The 16,299-nt window shown below is 35.5% G+C and overlaps 1 long non-coding RNA gene across 1 annotated transcript; it reads right to left on the bottom strand.

Annotated features, from left to right (window-relative positions):
* Positions 1-1,142: 1,142 nt before the first annotated feature.
* Positions 1,143-12,289, bottom strand: LOC149781442 (uncharacterized). The gene is made up of 2 exons (XR_016414508.1): positions 12,070-12,289; positions 1,143-2,377 (listed from the first exon to the last, which is right to left on the bottom strand). It is a non-coding gene; the product is annotated as an uncharacterized LOC149781442 (long non-coding RNA).
* Between the last annotated feature and the right edge of the window lie 4,010 nt (positions 12,290-16,299).

The raw sequence follows: 16,299 nt of genomic DNA, 5'->3' as shown, positions 1-16,299 counted from the left end.
ACTATCCTTATTGGAAACATTTGAAATTCACAATCGGTTTTTTTACCTGGAATCCGGAACCGGTCAGCAGGTCTCTTATCTCTGTTATCATACAACTGCCGTATCGGGTACTGTTGGATGCTTTCTAGGAAGCACTGAACTTCATATAACTTAGACACTAAATAACCAGCTTGTACTGCTGTGCTGTGAAACACAAAACCAATTATGTTACCTGACGGATATATGGACAGGTGGATAGAGATCTGCAGAAAGGTGCAACGAAAAAGTGTGAAAATGTCTACAGTGATAAAAATTGCTGGGATTTTTTATATATAATTTTTTTGTAAAATAAATTGTTTGTTCTTAAAGCATCATCCAGATCCCGAATAAAGTAAAGCACAACTCTTCTTTTCCGAGCAGAGTCTAAATATCGTCGAATGAAGACAATTTTTAATTCATGAACTATTGCCCCCTTCCCAATATAAGGTTAAAAATTCATACTGAAAGTTAGATCTTTAGGCTCGTCAGTATGTACAATATTAAATGGCTAGAATAAAAAACAAGGGGATATGTATGTATGTACGTACGTACGTACGTATGTATGTATGCATGTACGTATGTATGTATGTACGTACGTATGTATGCATGCATGTATGTATGTATGTACGTACGTACGCATGTATGTATGTATGTATGCAATTATGTATGTATGTACATACGTACGTATGTATGTATGTACGTACGACGTATGTACGTCCGTTTGTATGTATGTACGTACCTATATATGTATGTATGTTTGTATGTATGTATTTATGTATGCGTGGGTTCCAGTGTCGGCTCGAGCAACGTTATGTGAGAAAGTTTACCATTCGCTACCCGTCGGACGGTGGTTTTTTTCCGGGCTTCCTCCTCCAGATATACTGGCCTCCATGTAGTTTATCATATGATGCAAATGGCGTTAAAGCCCGCAAACCAAACCCAACACAAACAAATACGCACACACGTATCTGAGGTCACAATAATTTCAATTCGCATCTTTCCTTCTAATAAGATAGGAGCTCGCATTATTTCTAAGAAGCAAAAACTTCCGATTTATAGTATTTCTACTGATGCAGGCACGGAAATCTGTTTTCTAAAAAAGATAAAAAGGAACAAAACAAAACTGTAAGTTATGTTTTCATTGGAAAGTAACATAAAACAAATTACTAGTCTAGTACATTTGACTGCTTTCTTTAACGTCCTATTATTTGTCAGGCGCGCTGGGCTGGAAATCAATACTGTGACTGAGGGATTTGGAGATGCTTTCTAGCTGAAGAGATTATACATGTACACTTGAAACACCGTATTCACCGTGTGTAACGCCATCTAACTAAACTCCGTATAGACGAAGGTCTGACGTGGCAAAATGCTCTTACATATCACTGTTTATGGTGTTTGCTTTTAATGAAAAGCAGAAGGAAAAGCGTAGAGCTTCATCAGCGAACGCATTAATCAAGGCACATTTCTGGTACTCAGTTTTTAAATTTGTCTGTTTCTACACGTGCACACACGGTAGAAATGACATTAATACAGGTTTAAAGCGTATGGAAAATAAACAAAGTATACTTAGTCTGCCAGTTATGAACGACTATTGCAGCAAATTTCAATCCTTCACGAATAAAGTCTTATGACAGATAGTTCAAACTCATTGCATTATTTAAAAAATCATGCTGACAAAGAAATTAAAAATGAAAAAGCTAGCAATTATTAAACATTTATCCTAATACAGCGATCTGTGCATTTCTAAACGAAAGAACGCGCACAGTGTGTGTGTGTGTGTGTGTGTGTGTGTAACTTGAAACCGCTATGACTGAATGATTTGCGTTGAAGCTTAATAATCAATGGTAAGCGGGTTCGAATCTTGCTCAGACCAACCTAAATTAGCTGTTTACACCAAACCAATAACTACTCGACAGTAGTAAGAAAACCTTTACAGACTGTAATGTGATGGCATTAGCCTTCAACCAAATTGTCAACAATGGAGGATGGGCATATTTCTTTTGCTTCATTTCCAGTCGTAAAGTTTTAGTTTCGATTGGTATGTAATTATTCGCTGTTTAAAATTATGCGAAGATACTGCTGACCTTCAAAGGCCAAATCAGTTTCTCAAATAAAATAAATTCTGTAAACAAGATTACTTTCGGTGACTCAACGTATGATTCCTTTCCTTGATTTATTGATCCAACGAGCGTCGAAACACTCCTTTATTCGATGAGAGCAGGTTTGGTAACAAAAACCGATTACATTTGTATTTATTGATCGATCTGTCTGTTGTTACAGAGGCCTTTTTCAGCTGATTACACGCCATTCTCGTACAGGTATCACAATAGTCAGTTTCCCATTCAGTATTCAAGTGCCACTGCAATTAGAGACAAATGTCATACGATAAAGTAGAGATCATAATATAAATGAACGTAAAATATTACATCAAAACTGGGGTAGAACTGTCTACATGGACAAATTGTTAAGAGTATCTCAATCTCGTTACTATGCTCGAGTTTTGATGATTGCAAGAGAAGAGATAAAATCTTGAAAAAATGTTAATTACGCATAGTTAAACAAAATAATATTCAATTTAATGTAATTTTTAAGTTGAAAGATATGGAAGATCATGATACAAGTTCGAATAGTATTTGGCTAACTTTTGCAACATTTAATATTCTTTAAATGACTTTAATTTTTTTTAATCAAATGTCGGACATATCTCATTGATAATTCACTATACACGTTTAAAATGTCATACTAATTAAAGATATATCGAAACTGGAGATTATTTCAATTTATTTCTCCCGTCATTCCACAAGTATTATTTTGTTTGTAAAAAGTAAAAAGACGATGCTTTAAACCTCGATTTAATCAGTAATATATATATATATATATATATATATATATATATATATATATATATATATATATATATATATATATATATATATTGCTTCTAATTTACGACTGTACATATCTGAAAATAGATGTTAATTTAATTGTATTTTTTAAAACTAATTGGAAAGGGTCAGTAACAGAAGTGTTATCTTGAGCTCTGTGGGATAAAACACAGCTTTATCAACGAGTTCATAATACTTGGTGCATTCTGATTCTACTAATGTATGACGAGTAAGACGATCGTCTTTGATCTAGGAATATTATGATTTTTGTATCTTTCATTTTCAATATTCAGCCACTGAAAACTCTTTGTAAGATTAGTTTTGAATAACCATTTTATAGTTATATTAAAATCAAAATAATTGTCAGTTTTTAACTATTGCATTCAGCATCATTAAGTAAGCTTACAATTATTTCCTTCACCTATTTTTCCATGTTATTTTTGTATATTGTTCTTCCATGTTATCTTTCCTTGTTATCTCAGAAATTTATAGTAAATGTCGCATTATCTACATCTCTAAAAGCAGCATCTCCAGAGTTCCGAATCAACATCTACCGTTGAACCCGACTCTCTGCTAAAATTCCAAATATATATCATACTTATTATTTCTCGGTGTCCCTTTGGAAAATTGAACTTGGATACAATGACATTCATAACTGGCGTACACAGCAACAAATCAAAATGAGCAATACTGGTTGCAGAGATGAGTTTATATACATTTCCAAAAAGAAGTAATACCCATATCTTGATATACATACCGGTTTCTTTTTTTATTGCAAATATACATGTTCTCTGTATATGGCGGACTCTAGACTTTTACTAGATTGTTGTTGAAGTGTTCAGTATTGCTTAGTATGTAAACTTTTGTTTCTGTTTAAATTAATTTTCTCTCCCTTCTTCTACGACACTATTTTCACCAACATCAATTCTACAGCGACCGTTGGGCTGATATCCACATCAATCAAAGTGTTGAGGCCGACTGGCGCTTGCACTAGATTTGATAAGTGATGCTCTAAGAGGTTGAGAAATCCTTGATAAATTGGCTACATACATAAATGGAGTGGTATGAATAACAAACGGGATGCAAATATATATGTAAAAAAGCAACACTGCTACCATGGAGATAAAGCGGCTATAATTCGCTGAAGAAGAGAGAATATAAAAGCGCTGTCCTGCACTTTCTAGCCGCCTAAGTACATGTCACAGAGAACAAGTCCTTCTTATAATAAAACCTAGGACTATATATCCGAGTTCGATAAAAGCAAAAGTAAAAGATGTTTCTCTGGTAAAACTATAACTTCTGATGGGATCAATATACAATGTCAGTAGAAAACTTTTTTTGGCAAGAAGAGTGGTCAATCAAAACAAAAGCCATACTTCCAAACGGTGACACATTTAACAGATTTATAGACTTGTCACATCGAAACAAAAAAAGATAAACATAGATTTCTTCCGCGAAAGGAATATTTTCCATTATTTCCATGAATCTGACATATACTTTTCAAAATTTTTAAGTGAAAACATCGATGCACTTATAAATGTAGCGATGCATATTTTTTGAACCTTTGAGTTATCTCGATGCAGAACACAATTAATTATATAGATTCTACATTTGTTTCTCAGTTCTGAACATTCATTTTGTGTCCAAATAATAATATATCATATCTCGTTCTAAAGTACCTTCAAAGATGAACTCACAGTGAAGTTTTAGTCATAACTTGAGGCATTTCTTGAGATGCTTGACTGTAAACAAAGCAATGTGCAATGGAACAGATTGCACGTCCGGATCATCACCAAGGCCTTATTACACACTGTACACTGTCATCGAAACACACACTGACAATCACACCATAAGCTCATATTCAAGAGAATAAACAATTATCTTTAAATTCATACCAAGAACGTCTAATTGTAACTCTTGTATCACCACCGAAAGCAGACAGGAAAAAAAGCTCAAAATATAGACTGGGACTACATTCGTTGACAGTCCTAAGCAAACGCGGGTCCCGATTTGGATCATTGTGGCGCTGCCCCCCCCCCCCCCGATGTACGCTCGTTGCCCTCATTTTTAAACAAGTTTTATATAATATTGAAGTTAAACTTGTCTTCCATGGTGTTAAAAATACTTTTCTTCCATGGTGTTAAAAGTACTTTAGCGAGCGATCAGTCGTGATACAAAATGAATATAAGATGCTGACGATTTAAATCAAACTTGATACGAATCATAAAGCTGTTGTTGTAGTCTTTTGCACATGGCATATGCTGCTAAAATATTGAATATCCAACCGTTCTAAAATACACAAGACATACTAATGTTTTCTTTTTAAAAAGAAACGAAGAAAAATGTTGATGAGATATCAATTGAAAGAGAAGCCATATAAGTAAGACTATTTAAGATTATCGAAGAATACGCAAATTGTATCGTACGTTTAATTTTGATAATATTGCCTTATACAGTTTATAGTTTTCCATCCAACTAGGTACTTGTACTCTGTTTTTGTTTTATTCACGTCTTTAGAGAAAGAGAGATGGATATACGGATGGACAAATGGATGGACAAACAGACGCGTGTGTTTGTGTGATTTTGTGAGTTCCATTGCGCGCTGTGGTCTATAGATGTACAGAAAATCTCTGTTCGTGTTGTTAAATGTTTCTGCTGAGCAATCCATACAAGATTATATCGTTTTGTGATATGACCTTAACAAGATTTTATGAAAACCACACATGCCGACCGAGGAAACACGAGTCTAGTTTCTGATTTAACTGATATTTAGTGACTAGAACAAGTGATGAATAAAACCTATACAAGGAAAATGTTTAAGATATTTGGGTCACGTTTTACTTTTTATGTCGCCAATGTTATCATTTCTTGATTGGTTAGATGCTCAACATGCGGTTTGATATTGCTTAAACTCGACCAGACAAGATTGTCTATTCCAAAGTTTAAATAAGATTACAATTGCTGAAACTTACAGACTATACAGGCTGACAAATCTTGATGTATTTACAAAGGTTTAGTCAACAAAAACTGTCTACATTTTGTAAACGTTATGCAGAATCACAGTTTATTTTAAATATCAAAGAGAAATCAGAACTGTAAATTAAGTACGTTGTAATTCAATGATATATCGCCATATTCATAGCCTCGTCTTTTCAAAATTAGACGTGTAGATACAACATTTGGCAAATAAACGTTCAACAAAGCCTACATATGAAAAGCATGGTTTGCTTTAAACCGTATTCATTGGATAATATACAGTAAGACGTAGATAAATAAAACAGTGCCAAGATAAAAAGCTGAAGATGAAAGCTTGAATGTAGCTGTCATCCCTGGACAAAACTAGTTTCTCGAACAATGTACAATATATATTAACACTTTAATTCATCCACTGCTATTTCAGATTGACTGAATAAATTGGGTGTTTAAATAAAGTCATGCAGGGTAATATGTTGTTCTTCTTAATTGTTTACAATATCAGAAACACTTTGTACCTGTGTAAACAAACAAAGACAACCAGTCCCCTACTCCACTCTGCCTATCTAAACAAATAAAGACAACCAGAACACTACCTGACTCTGCCTGTCTAAACAAATAAAGACACACAGTCTCCTACTTGACTCTGCCTGTCTCAACAAATAAAGACAACCAGTCTCCTACTTGACTCTGCCTGTCTAAACAAAGACAACCAGTCTCCTACTTGACTCTGCCTGTCTAAATAAATAAAGACAACCAGTCTTCAAATCGACTCTGTGCCTGTCTAAGCAAATAAAGACAACCAGTCTTCAACTTGATGCAATAAAATCTTTGAGTCATCAAAATGTTGTATTTTCAGTTTAACTATTTTATGCATGAAAACGATACAGTGATATTGTGAAGATCAAACTGTGATTATTAGAATAAAATAAGAGTTTGTCATGCTTGTATCAAAGACAATATATACGAATACCAAAGCAAAACCCAGTTAAAAATTGTCCTAACGTTAGGAGAGTTGAAATAAGTACATTCTGGAAAGAACAGAAATTGGTGATTTCTCTGGTGACTAGGATAAGAAAGGTAAGGTAAAGGAAGTCGTGCAAGTTCGGTGTAAGTCGTAGAGGTTCGGTGTTTAATTTGCTGGGCTCAAAATCATTTTTTATTATTGTCGAGTGAAATCCTGTACAAACCAGTTCGTGTCAGCTGCTGTTGTATGTCTCTAGGCAGGATATGTTATTGCCATTTCCAAAACACACTATATAGACTTTTGCAATCGTAATTGGCCTTGGAAATTAGTATTTGTAATTGATATTTACAATACACAGAGTGCACACTTTAGATACAAACGTGTATTTACATTTTCACTGGTATATATATATATATATATATATATATATATATATATATATATATATATATATATATATATATATATTGGCAATGTAATAGTCATAATTCAGGTCTTTGCAACATAAGAGAACTTGATGTATCGACTGATTCATCGATTTTCATCCAGTGCAAGTCAGCTTGCTTTATTCTCATCCCACGCCTGCCTAGAATAGCGGTGATATCGACTTTTGTTTTGCCCAGATCCATATTAAGTGAATGTCTGTGAGACAAATCTCATTCATTTACTCTAACAGACTATTTGATGTAAAAAGTCAATAGTCTAGACTCCCGCCTGCCCACGCTTGAAATGGACATCACATACAGCTGTCTGCCTTTTTTCTCTCTAACAGCACTTGGCCTCCAGTGATGACAGCTTCGAGGCTCTTTGGAGCGAAAGGCCGTTTGCAGCGGCATACACACACACTTGATTAATTTGTTTGTTAGGGAGTTTTGGTTAGTCCAATCTGACCGCTGCACAGACACACAAACACACTCGTCTATTCTTTAAAATGTGAAAATATTTGCCACCACTTTCGTCTCCACACAAAAACTGGACACATTTTGCTCAGTTGTCGGTATTTCTTGCAGCTCTTGAGTTATGCGTGGCCAAAGGGTAATTTTGGTGATATGTAGAACATTTTTCAGAATCAAACTACATATGTTTGGCAGCTTGTAAATCAACGTGGAATAACACAACCCTACACACCATGGTCATTTCTAAGTTTCATGGCCACAATATTGCAACGAGCAACCAATGCCATGCGACTACCGCTCAATCGCGCATTTGTAACTTTCGTGTCCGTGGATTAAATTATGTGCAATAAAGGGCCGAAGTATGATCGACGAATCGATTGATGGTATTATCAGCAATTTGTGTGTGTGTGTGTGTCACGTGCCAACTGCGGAATAATTTCTACGAATGGAGAAGGTGGACAATTAAAACTGAAAAGGCTCCGAGCCAGCAGTCAGCAATGCCGACGGTTTAGGTAGGTATATTAATAACTCAAGATGAAACGAATTTCTCAATCGCAATTTCTTCAGACAAGTACAGTCAATGATCTATTCACAGTTTCCAGTTACTATTTCATCACATGATTTTAAGGCCTTAAATGAGATTGTTTCCCTTCAGTATTGTGTCTGTTACTCATCTGTCAGTTTCTCTTTTGGTACTTGCGGTACCCTTGACTCCGTGCTCTCTTGGCACTTCTGGATCCGTCAACACAAACTGTTAACGTCACAATAGACCTCCCATGTGCTTTCAGCGTGTCTTCCCTCACTCTTTTCTCGGGTGTCGCCTCTCACACCCATCCAGAAAGCTTCCAGTGGAATTAGAAGGGACGTACAATCTTGTCTAGTTGCTCTAATCTCAGAATTAATCACACATTTCACAGACCTTTCATCAGAATAATGGTGAATAAATTATCAGGTCAACTCAGGCACTCGCATCTAAATATTCCATAGACGCCTTGTTCTATATCAATCGTGCTACAACAATAACAATAGTATCACGACTTCTAATACATGCACACACACATCCCTAATTGTTAATTTCTCGATATAGTAACTGTCATTATCAACAACAATCATATGCATTTCCTACCCAACGAATTATAAAAGTCATACAAATATACGAAATACCTAATTATATGTGCACAGCTCCAAAATGACTTATTCTGCATAATTCACAATCTATATATTCATATACTAATAAAGCAAGTACAAGCTCTAACACAATTTACTAATAAAGTGCCGAGTGGTCTAAAGCGCTGTCCGTTACGGATCACCGCCACCTCAGCTCTGTCTACGTGGGTTCGAGTCTCGAATTCTGCCAATGTGGGTATGTGAGAAAGCTTGCCAGTAGCTTCTCGTGGGTCGGTGGTTCTTTCCGGGATTTTCCCGGGTTCTTCCTCCACCATTAATACTGGCCGCCATGTATAGCCTATCGTGTGCTGAAAATGACATCATAGGCTGATGCAAAACAAACAGGAAGAGTCACTACCTGGACGGCCTGGTGGTAGAATTCCACTTGAATTGAACCCCAAACTGGTCGTTGCGTAATGGTTAAGCAAAAGACAGACAGTTTCTTTGTGCCCAGAATGGGTCTAAAGTCGTGATCGTACATAATACATATTGACGTTATCCCAGGTGCTCTTAAGTACGAATTAACTGTAAGAAAATATGTTTATACACGAACCATGAAGTATAAGCAAATTTTGCTCACAATGTGACACTATATATATATATATATATATATATATATATATATATATATATATATATATATATATATATATATATATATATATAGTATTTTGTATAAACATTAAGAAATGTTAATAAAGTGTTTATTGATGTAGGAGTTATTTGTATGTGAGAGTGATGAGAACAAGAGATATGATAACTGATGGGGCGATGTTTGGGGTGATATTATTATTATTATTATAGTCACGTTATTTATTATTATTATTATTATTATTATTATTATTATTATTATTATTATTAATATGAAGTTATTTAAATATTCAATGAAAATTTTTATAGAATATAATAATCACCACTGAGAAAGGCGGCCAGACTCATCAAATGCGGTGCGATAATCATCATCAAATGCGGTGCGATAATCATCATCTAATGCAGTTAAGTAAACCTGATACAGAACATGCAGCCCAGCCCGAGCTGAGAAGGCAAAGGCTCTTGATGCAACATTTGAAACTTTTCATCCTTCATGATCGCCCCCGGACTGTCCAGAACATCATCCGTAATTCTGATCTTTTATTTATGATAAAACAAGTTAAATTTTATTGCTATTTGTTTCTACGTGTACTGTATTTATTTTCTTTGTTAGAGTACATTTTTTTTTGGGGGGGGGGGGACAAAATTGAGAAACAGTGGGAAATAGGCCTATCTATGAACATGTAAGAAGATAAATGTAAGGTTAAAAAAGTACTGATATGACCAGGATTGACATTTCCCGAAATATAATGGTCTATTGCTACATCATGTCAGAACCACGATTGCCATTTCCCGAAAGATAATGGTCCATTGTTACATCATGTCATGACCAAGATTGATATTTCCTAAAACAAAGTGGTCTATTGCCACAGCATGTCATTACCAGGATTAACATTTCCCTAAAGACAGTGGTCTATTGTTACATCATGTCATGACCAGGATTAACATTTCCCTAAAGACAGTGGTCTATTGCTACATCATGTCATGACCAGGATTAACATTTCCCTAAAGACAGTGGTCTATTGTTACATCATGTCATGACCAGGATTAACATTTCCCTAAAGACAGTGGTCTATTGCTACATCATGTCATGACCAAGATTGACATTTCCTAAAAGATAGTGGTCTATTGCTAATGTCATGACCAAGATTGACATTTCCTAAAAGATAGTGGTCTATTGCCACAGCATGTCATGACCAGGATTGACATTTCCCTAAAGACAGTGGTCTATTGCTACATCATGTCATAACCGAGATTGAGAATTCCTAAAAGATAGTGGAATATTGCCACAGCATGTCATGACCAGGATTGACATTTCCCGAAAGATACTGGTTTATTGCCACAGCATGTCACGGATAGGATTGAGAAGTCCCTATATATTATGGTCTATTTCCAATGTATGAGAGCTTGACAGAACAGTTGTATGTGGCTCACAGAAGATTTGGCAGATAATGCACATAACGACAAACATTTCGAATAATGGTTTAGTTGAGATGTTCCACAACAGGATTAAATTTTGTATCAGTGGATATAATTTCTGGAAGGTTTTGTGCGATCACAAGGTTCCGTCCATTTTCTTATAGCTACAGTTGCGTTTGGAATAGGGATTCAGGTCAATGATATAGATGTTGTAATGCATTGGGGGTGATGAGACGTTGTAGTGTATTGGGGGGGGGGTACGCTCTGTTTTATTAGCAATAAGTTGGAAGATATGCTCGGGATATGCATACAGGCCTCGGAGTATATTATGTATTTACCAAGTTTCTTAGCCACTGTTCAGATGAATACAGAAAGAAACTCTACAACACTTATGACTAACTGAGAAGTTTTGTGCTGGAAGATTTCATTCTCACCAATATGGACCAATCATCCTTGTCATCGACAGAAGTCAAGTGGATTGTGATTACTGTGAATGTAAATAATTGCTTGTGTTGTGTCATCTGTGGACAGATATATGTACAGATGTGGTTATGTAGGACAAATTGTGAATTTCTTTGATAGGTTGCATGGATATGCATGCAACTCACACATAACCAGATTGGAATGCATACTATGTTCAATTTCATGTTCTATTACCATCTGAGGTGGATTGGATGGAATTCATTTAAAGGTCAATGTAACCGCCCCCCCCCCCCTTTGTAAAGGGTGAGGGTTGATTGGTGGATTGTACCTTCTTTCAACGTGCCCCTCTTTATTCGGTTCTCGTTAACTAGGAGATGATCGCCCTCGGTATTATTGCCCGGATCGAGTAAACTTATAGGTAGAATAAATAGAGATCCGAGCCTATATATAGAACAGAACAACTCGAGTCCCCGTACATTAAAAATCAAAATTTAATCAATTACATACACAATGGCGATAATACAATACATTAGGAAGATACACTTCAGTTTGGAATAAATCTTTCATAGAATTTCAAAACACAAATATAATTATAAAAATAGCTGATCTGTTTTACTGATAGAATTAGTTCATCATACGATCGAGTGAACAATCGAAGTCGTTGCCTTGTATGCTTAGCCCTGGGTTCACTCTAATTTCACTGTAGCTGTTCTTTGTCCTTTCGCCTTACCTTTTCCATTTTCTCTCCAACCTTCCTACTGTTTCGCCTCTCTTCGGCCCTCAAACTTTGTGTGGGTAGGTGGATATGTGAGCATGTAGATACACATATACTTGGATACATCAGTTCATAGATACATCTGAGGATACGTCTACAGATACGTCTGAAGAGTTATTTTCCCCTTTTAAAACAAACAGAGAACCACCTAATTTTTCTGTCGGATATTTTACTGGGGATAGAACATTACTTCCCTATCGTTATCAGAGTTATCAGATCTTACAATCGGTATTGAAACAGATACCAAAGCCTATTTAATGGGGCCAAGCATGGCAGACCAAAACAAACCTAGTTTCATAAGATTAATGTACTTCCTAATGGCTAATTCATCACTTCGCATTAACACACAATACTTAAATGTTCCGCTCTCGTCTCAATTGCACAAATGAATGAATGAAATTCACTACCTGGCTTTACGTTATATTCAGCGAATACACACATTCAAGTCTTTAGCATACATGAAATCACGCTGCATGGCTTAATAACCTTAAATTTCAGTCAATATGTACTCAAGTCTTTATCATACTTGAAATTGCCTGAGATCTGTAAATTCACAAGATTCTCGTAACTCATATAAACTAAAGAAATACATGTAATTCTTAGAACCTAATTCCTATACAAACAAGACGACTAAGTCAAACAATTCGACAACCTTATATAAAGAAGATTATTGCACGACTTCATATACATACAAACTCAACACTTATACTCACATCAAGAGAATTGATCTACGAATTTAAACAACTAAATTCGTGCACATATTATCAAATAATTCAAGCAAAACATTATATTGGTAGCAACGAATCTCATGAATTTGACGCAAATACCGCTTGTGTTTTCAAGTGTTGTTTGTTTATACCGCCAAAATTGTGACCGTCGACCTTCCATACATCCGTTTCCTTGGACAAATATTTTACGAGAAAATTTCTTCCAAATTGACTCTCGGTGTTCCCTGTACCTTTAGTTTTGCAGCAAAGTTTAGACTAATTAGATTTTTCGATTGGGGGGGGGGGGATATTTACAGCTAGGACATTTAGTGTGGTAAACACGCCCCTGTTCAGCGTAACCAATTAGGATGAAATGTATTGACGTTTTTTCCTCTAGGCGCCAAAATTGGGGTCAATTTGACCTTGCAGATTTTCGACTAACGGCTTCTGGAAATTTTAAAATTTGAGAGTTCCACTATGAAATCGAAGTTAGCCGTGTTCCTAATAGTCCGTCTCGCGGTTAATTAACTAATGCTTAATTTAAAAAATTTCTACCTCTACCAACCAGACATTATAATCACTGCAGGATAGTGATTTAACAAGCACCTGTCTCCATAAATCTAATTAATTGTTCTCTGGCCAAAAACTAATGTGCTTTTGGTAGCCCGACATAAATTTGCCCACTCATAGTCAGCATCATCTAGGTTGTATTTACACTTAAGCTACCAGAATATCATTAAAATGCATTGAAATTTTGTTGGCATACCATCACATTCTAGGCTTACTATATGAAATGGTGACTAACAAGTGGACTGCATGTAATTCACTGACACATCATTGTCTTTATGCACCCAGCTGACATTATAAGATAAAAGCCTTTGGTGACAAACCCAGGTCAATTCAGTCATTCGTTAAGGATGATTGATCATAACAATATTTACTTTGTCAGTTTGGACTTTGTGGATGTCTGATTATTTTCAAGAAAAGAAACAAGATGCTTAGAAAAGTGATCCACTTTTTAGTTCTAACCAACTAGACTTTCTAAAAAAAGTCTTCTTGTGAAATGGAGCTACTTCATTGACACATCAGCACATCGTTGGGTCTACAATCCCATATATCACCTTCAAGGCTAAAGAACCTAATATGAACTATCTAATACATGTACTTGTAAGTAAGAAAGCATCTGTTGGTTGAGAGCCATAGACACATCAGAACATTCTACATTATACCAACATGTCCTGTAATCCTACTCTGCAAAAGCCATACACAACTCACATGCTGTGAACATTGTAGGCATTAGTAGATTAAAATTAAATGATACTTGCCTGAAGTATGTGGATAACATTCCCCGTCATCCAGCATCAGCAATTTGCCCTGTGCAGTAACCATGCACCAAGTATGATCAAATGATTTTCTGCTTCACAAAATATGTCACGTATTGCACATTATTTTGGCCTTAGTCAATTAACTTTATATCCCCTTATGCGATATTGTTGATAACCAGCTTAGCTCGGGAACATTTCAGCGTTCTGAAGCATTATAATGTGCAAATTGTCCAATGGACTGAAATGATTCAAAATACCTTATTCACAAGATGATGTTATTAAAAACAAGCATACCAGATGAATCACTGAATAGATTCTGGTGCAATTTGCAGTACTTCCAGTTTACATTCATTTGCAAGGGTTCCTCTTGAAATTTGTTTTAAATGGAATCCAGAATTGTTATCTTATGTAAGTTTACTTTTGATTGGTGCCATGCGGTTATCGGTATCTGAAGTACTGTTAAATGGTAATGCATAGATAAATAAATTTGTAGTTAACATTGCATAACAAGCATACTACATATAACTGGTATCTTGACATAAATACTGAATTTATAAACTTAATCTTGCAAATAAAGTTGTCCCCATCAACTATAATCAGAATTCTTTTGCACATTAATTTTTGTTTTGTTTGTTTTCTAAACCCTTTCCCTAAATGCTCCGGTGCGATCAAATTCTGACAGAGAATCAATATCAGGGAATGCTGAGTGACACTTTCCTGAGATAAACTCGCAGTATTTATTGTCAAAGAGGATTTTCACATGGTCCTCAATATTAGCATTCCTCCTCACATGGTCCTCAATATTAGCATTCCTCCTCACTTGGTCCTCAATATTAGCATTCCTTCTCACATGGTCCTCAATATTAACATTCCTCCTCACATGGTCCTCAATATTAGCATTCCTCCTCACATGGTCCTCAATATTAGCATTCCTCCTCACATGGTCCTCAATATTAGCATTCCTCCTCGCATGGTCCTCAATATTAGCATTCCTCCTCACATGGTCCTCAATATTAGCATTCCTCCTCACATGGTCCTCACTATTAGCATTCCTTCTCACTTGGTCCTCAATATTAGCATTCCTTCTCACATGGTCCTCAATATTAGCATTCCTCCTCGCATGGTCCTCAATATTAGCATTCCTCCTCACATGGTCCTCAATATTAGCATTCCTCCTCACATGGTCCTCAATATTAGCATTCCTCCCCACATGGTCCTCAGTATTAGCATTCCTCCTAACGTCACCTCTTGTTTGCTTGAAATTTCCATTGTGAAGTATCTGATGATAAAAAACATCTTGCAGTGATATATTTTTATCCCCACCATTTGGTTGTGTCTCTCAGTTAGATTTCTACTAGCATTCTTGACAGCCTCATTGTATTCTTTGTTAAAAAATTATGTTTGTAAGTACATTTCAAGATTGTGTACAGCTTGTATTCGAAATGAATAATAATGAAATATTTCAGTTACTTATATTTAAACAGATGAAACCATACCTTATTAAAAGCTGTAACCATCATAGATAACAACAATCTGTCAAACTAACTTAATTGTGCAAATACAAATGTCTTATTTAAATATTACTGTTAATTAAATATATATATATACTGTATTGCATATTTTTTCTTATTTAAAAGTATTTTCTCGAGACTCTTATATTTCAAAATTTCCACACGTATTTCTTTAAATGGTATTAAAATCTCACAAATGTGTGCGTGAGTGTTTTTCATTAGAACTGAGCAGATTTTGAACCCATCAAGGACTTTTATCAATGTTCTATGTTTCTATCTTTACAAAGCATTGTAGTTGTCATTGTCTCTTATAAAACAATATCATTGCTGCCTTTCACTTCCATATCTAGTTTGGAAAATTATGAATTTAACATTTACTGTCTGCGGTTTATAATAGCAGTGTGTGTGTGTGTGTGTGTGTGTGTGTGTGTGTGTGTGTGAGAGAGAGAGAGAGAGAGAGAATGAGAGAAAGAAAGAGAGAGAGAGAGGTGTTCCAAAAATAGGATCCCTAAGTGAATATAATTTAGGGTCAACATTGTATGATAAGCTTTTTTATGAGAAGATGAGACGTCACTTGCTTTTACATAGTATAGTGAATATGGTTTCATATATGTTTTAAAGTGACAAAGTTCTGGAACCGCT

The sequence above is a fragment of the Sinohyriopsis cumingii genome, chromosome 15, assembly GCF_028554795.1.
Source record: "Sinohyriopsis cumingii isolate HCF-2022 chromosome 15, ASM2855479v2, whole genome shotgun sequence".
Classification (NCBI taxonomy): domain Eukaryota; kingdom Metazoa; phylum Mollusca; class Bivalvia; order Unionida; family Unionidae; genus Sinohyriopsis; species Sinohyriopsis cumingii.
Note: the sequence above shows the minus strand (reverse complement) of the source record. Positions and strands in the feature narration are given on the sequence as shown.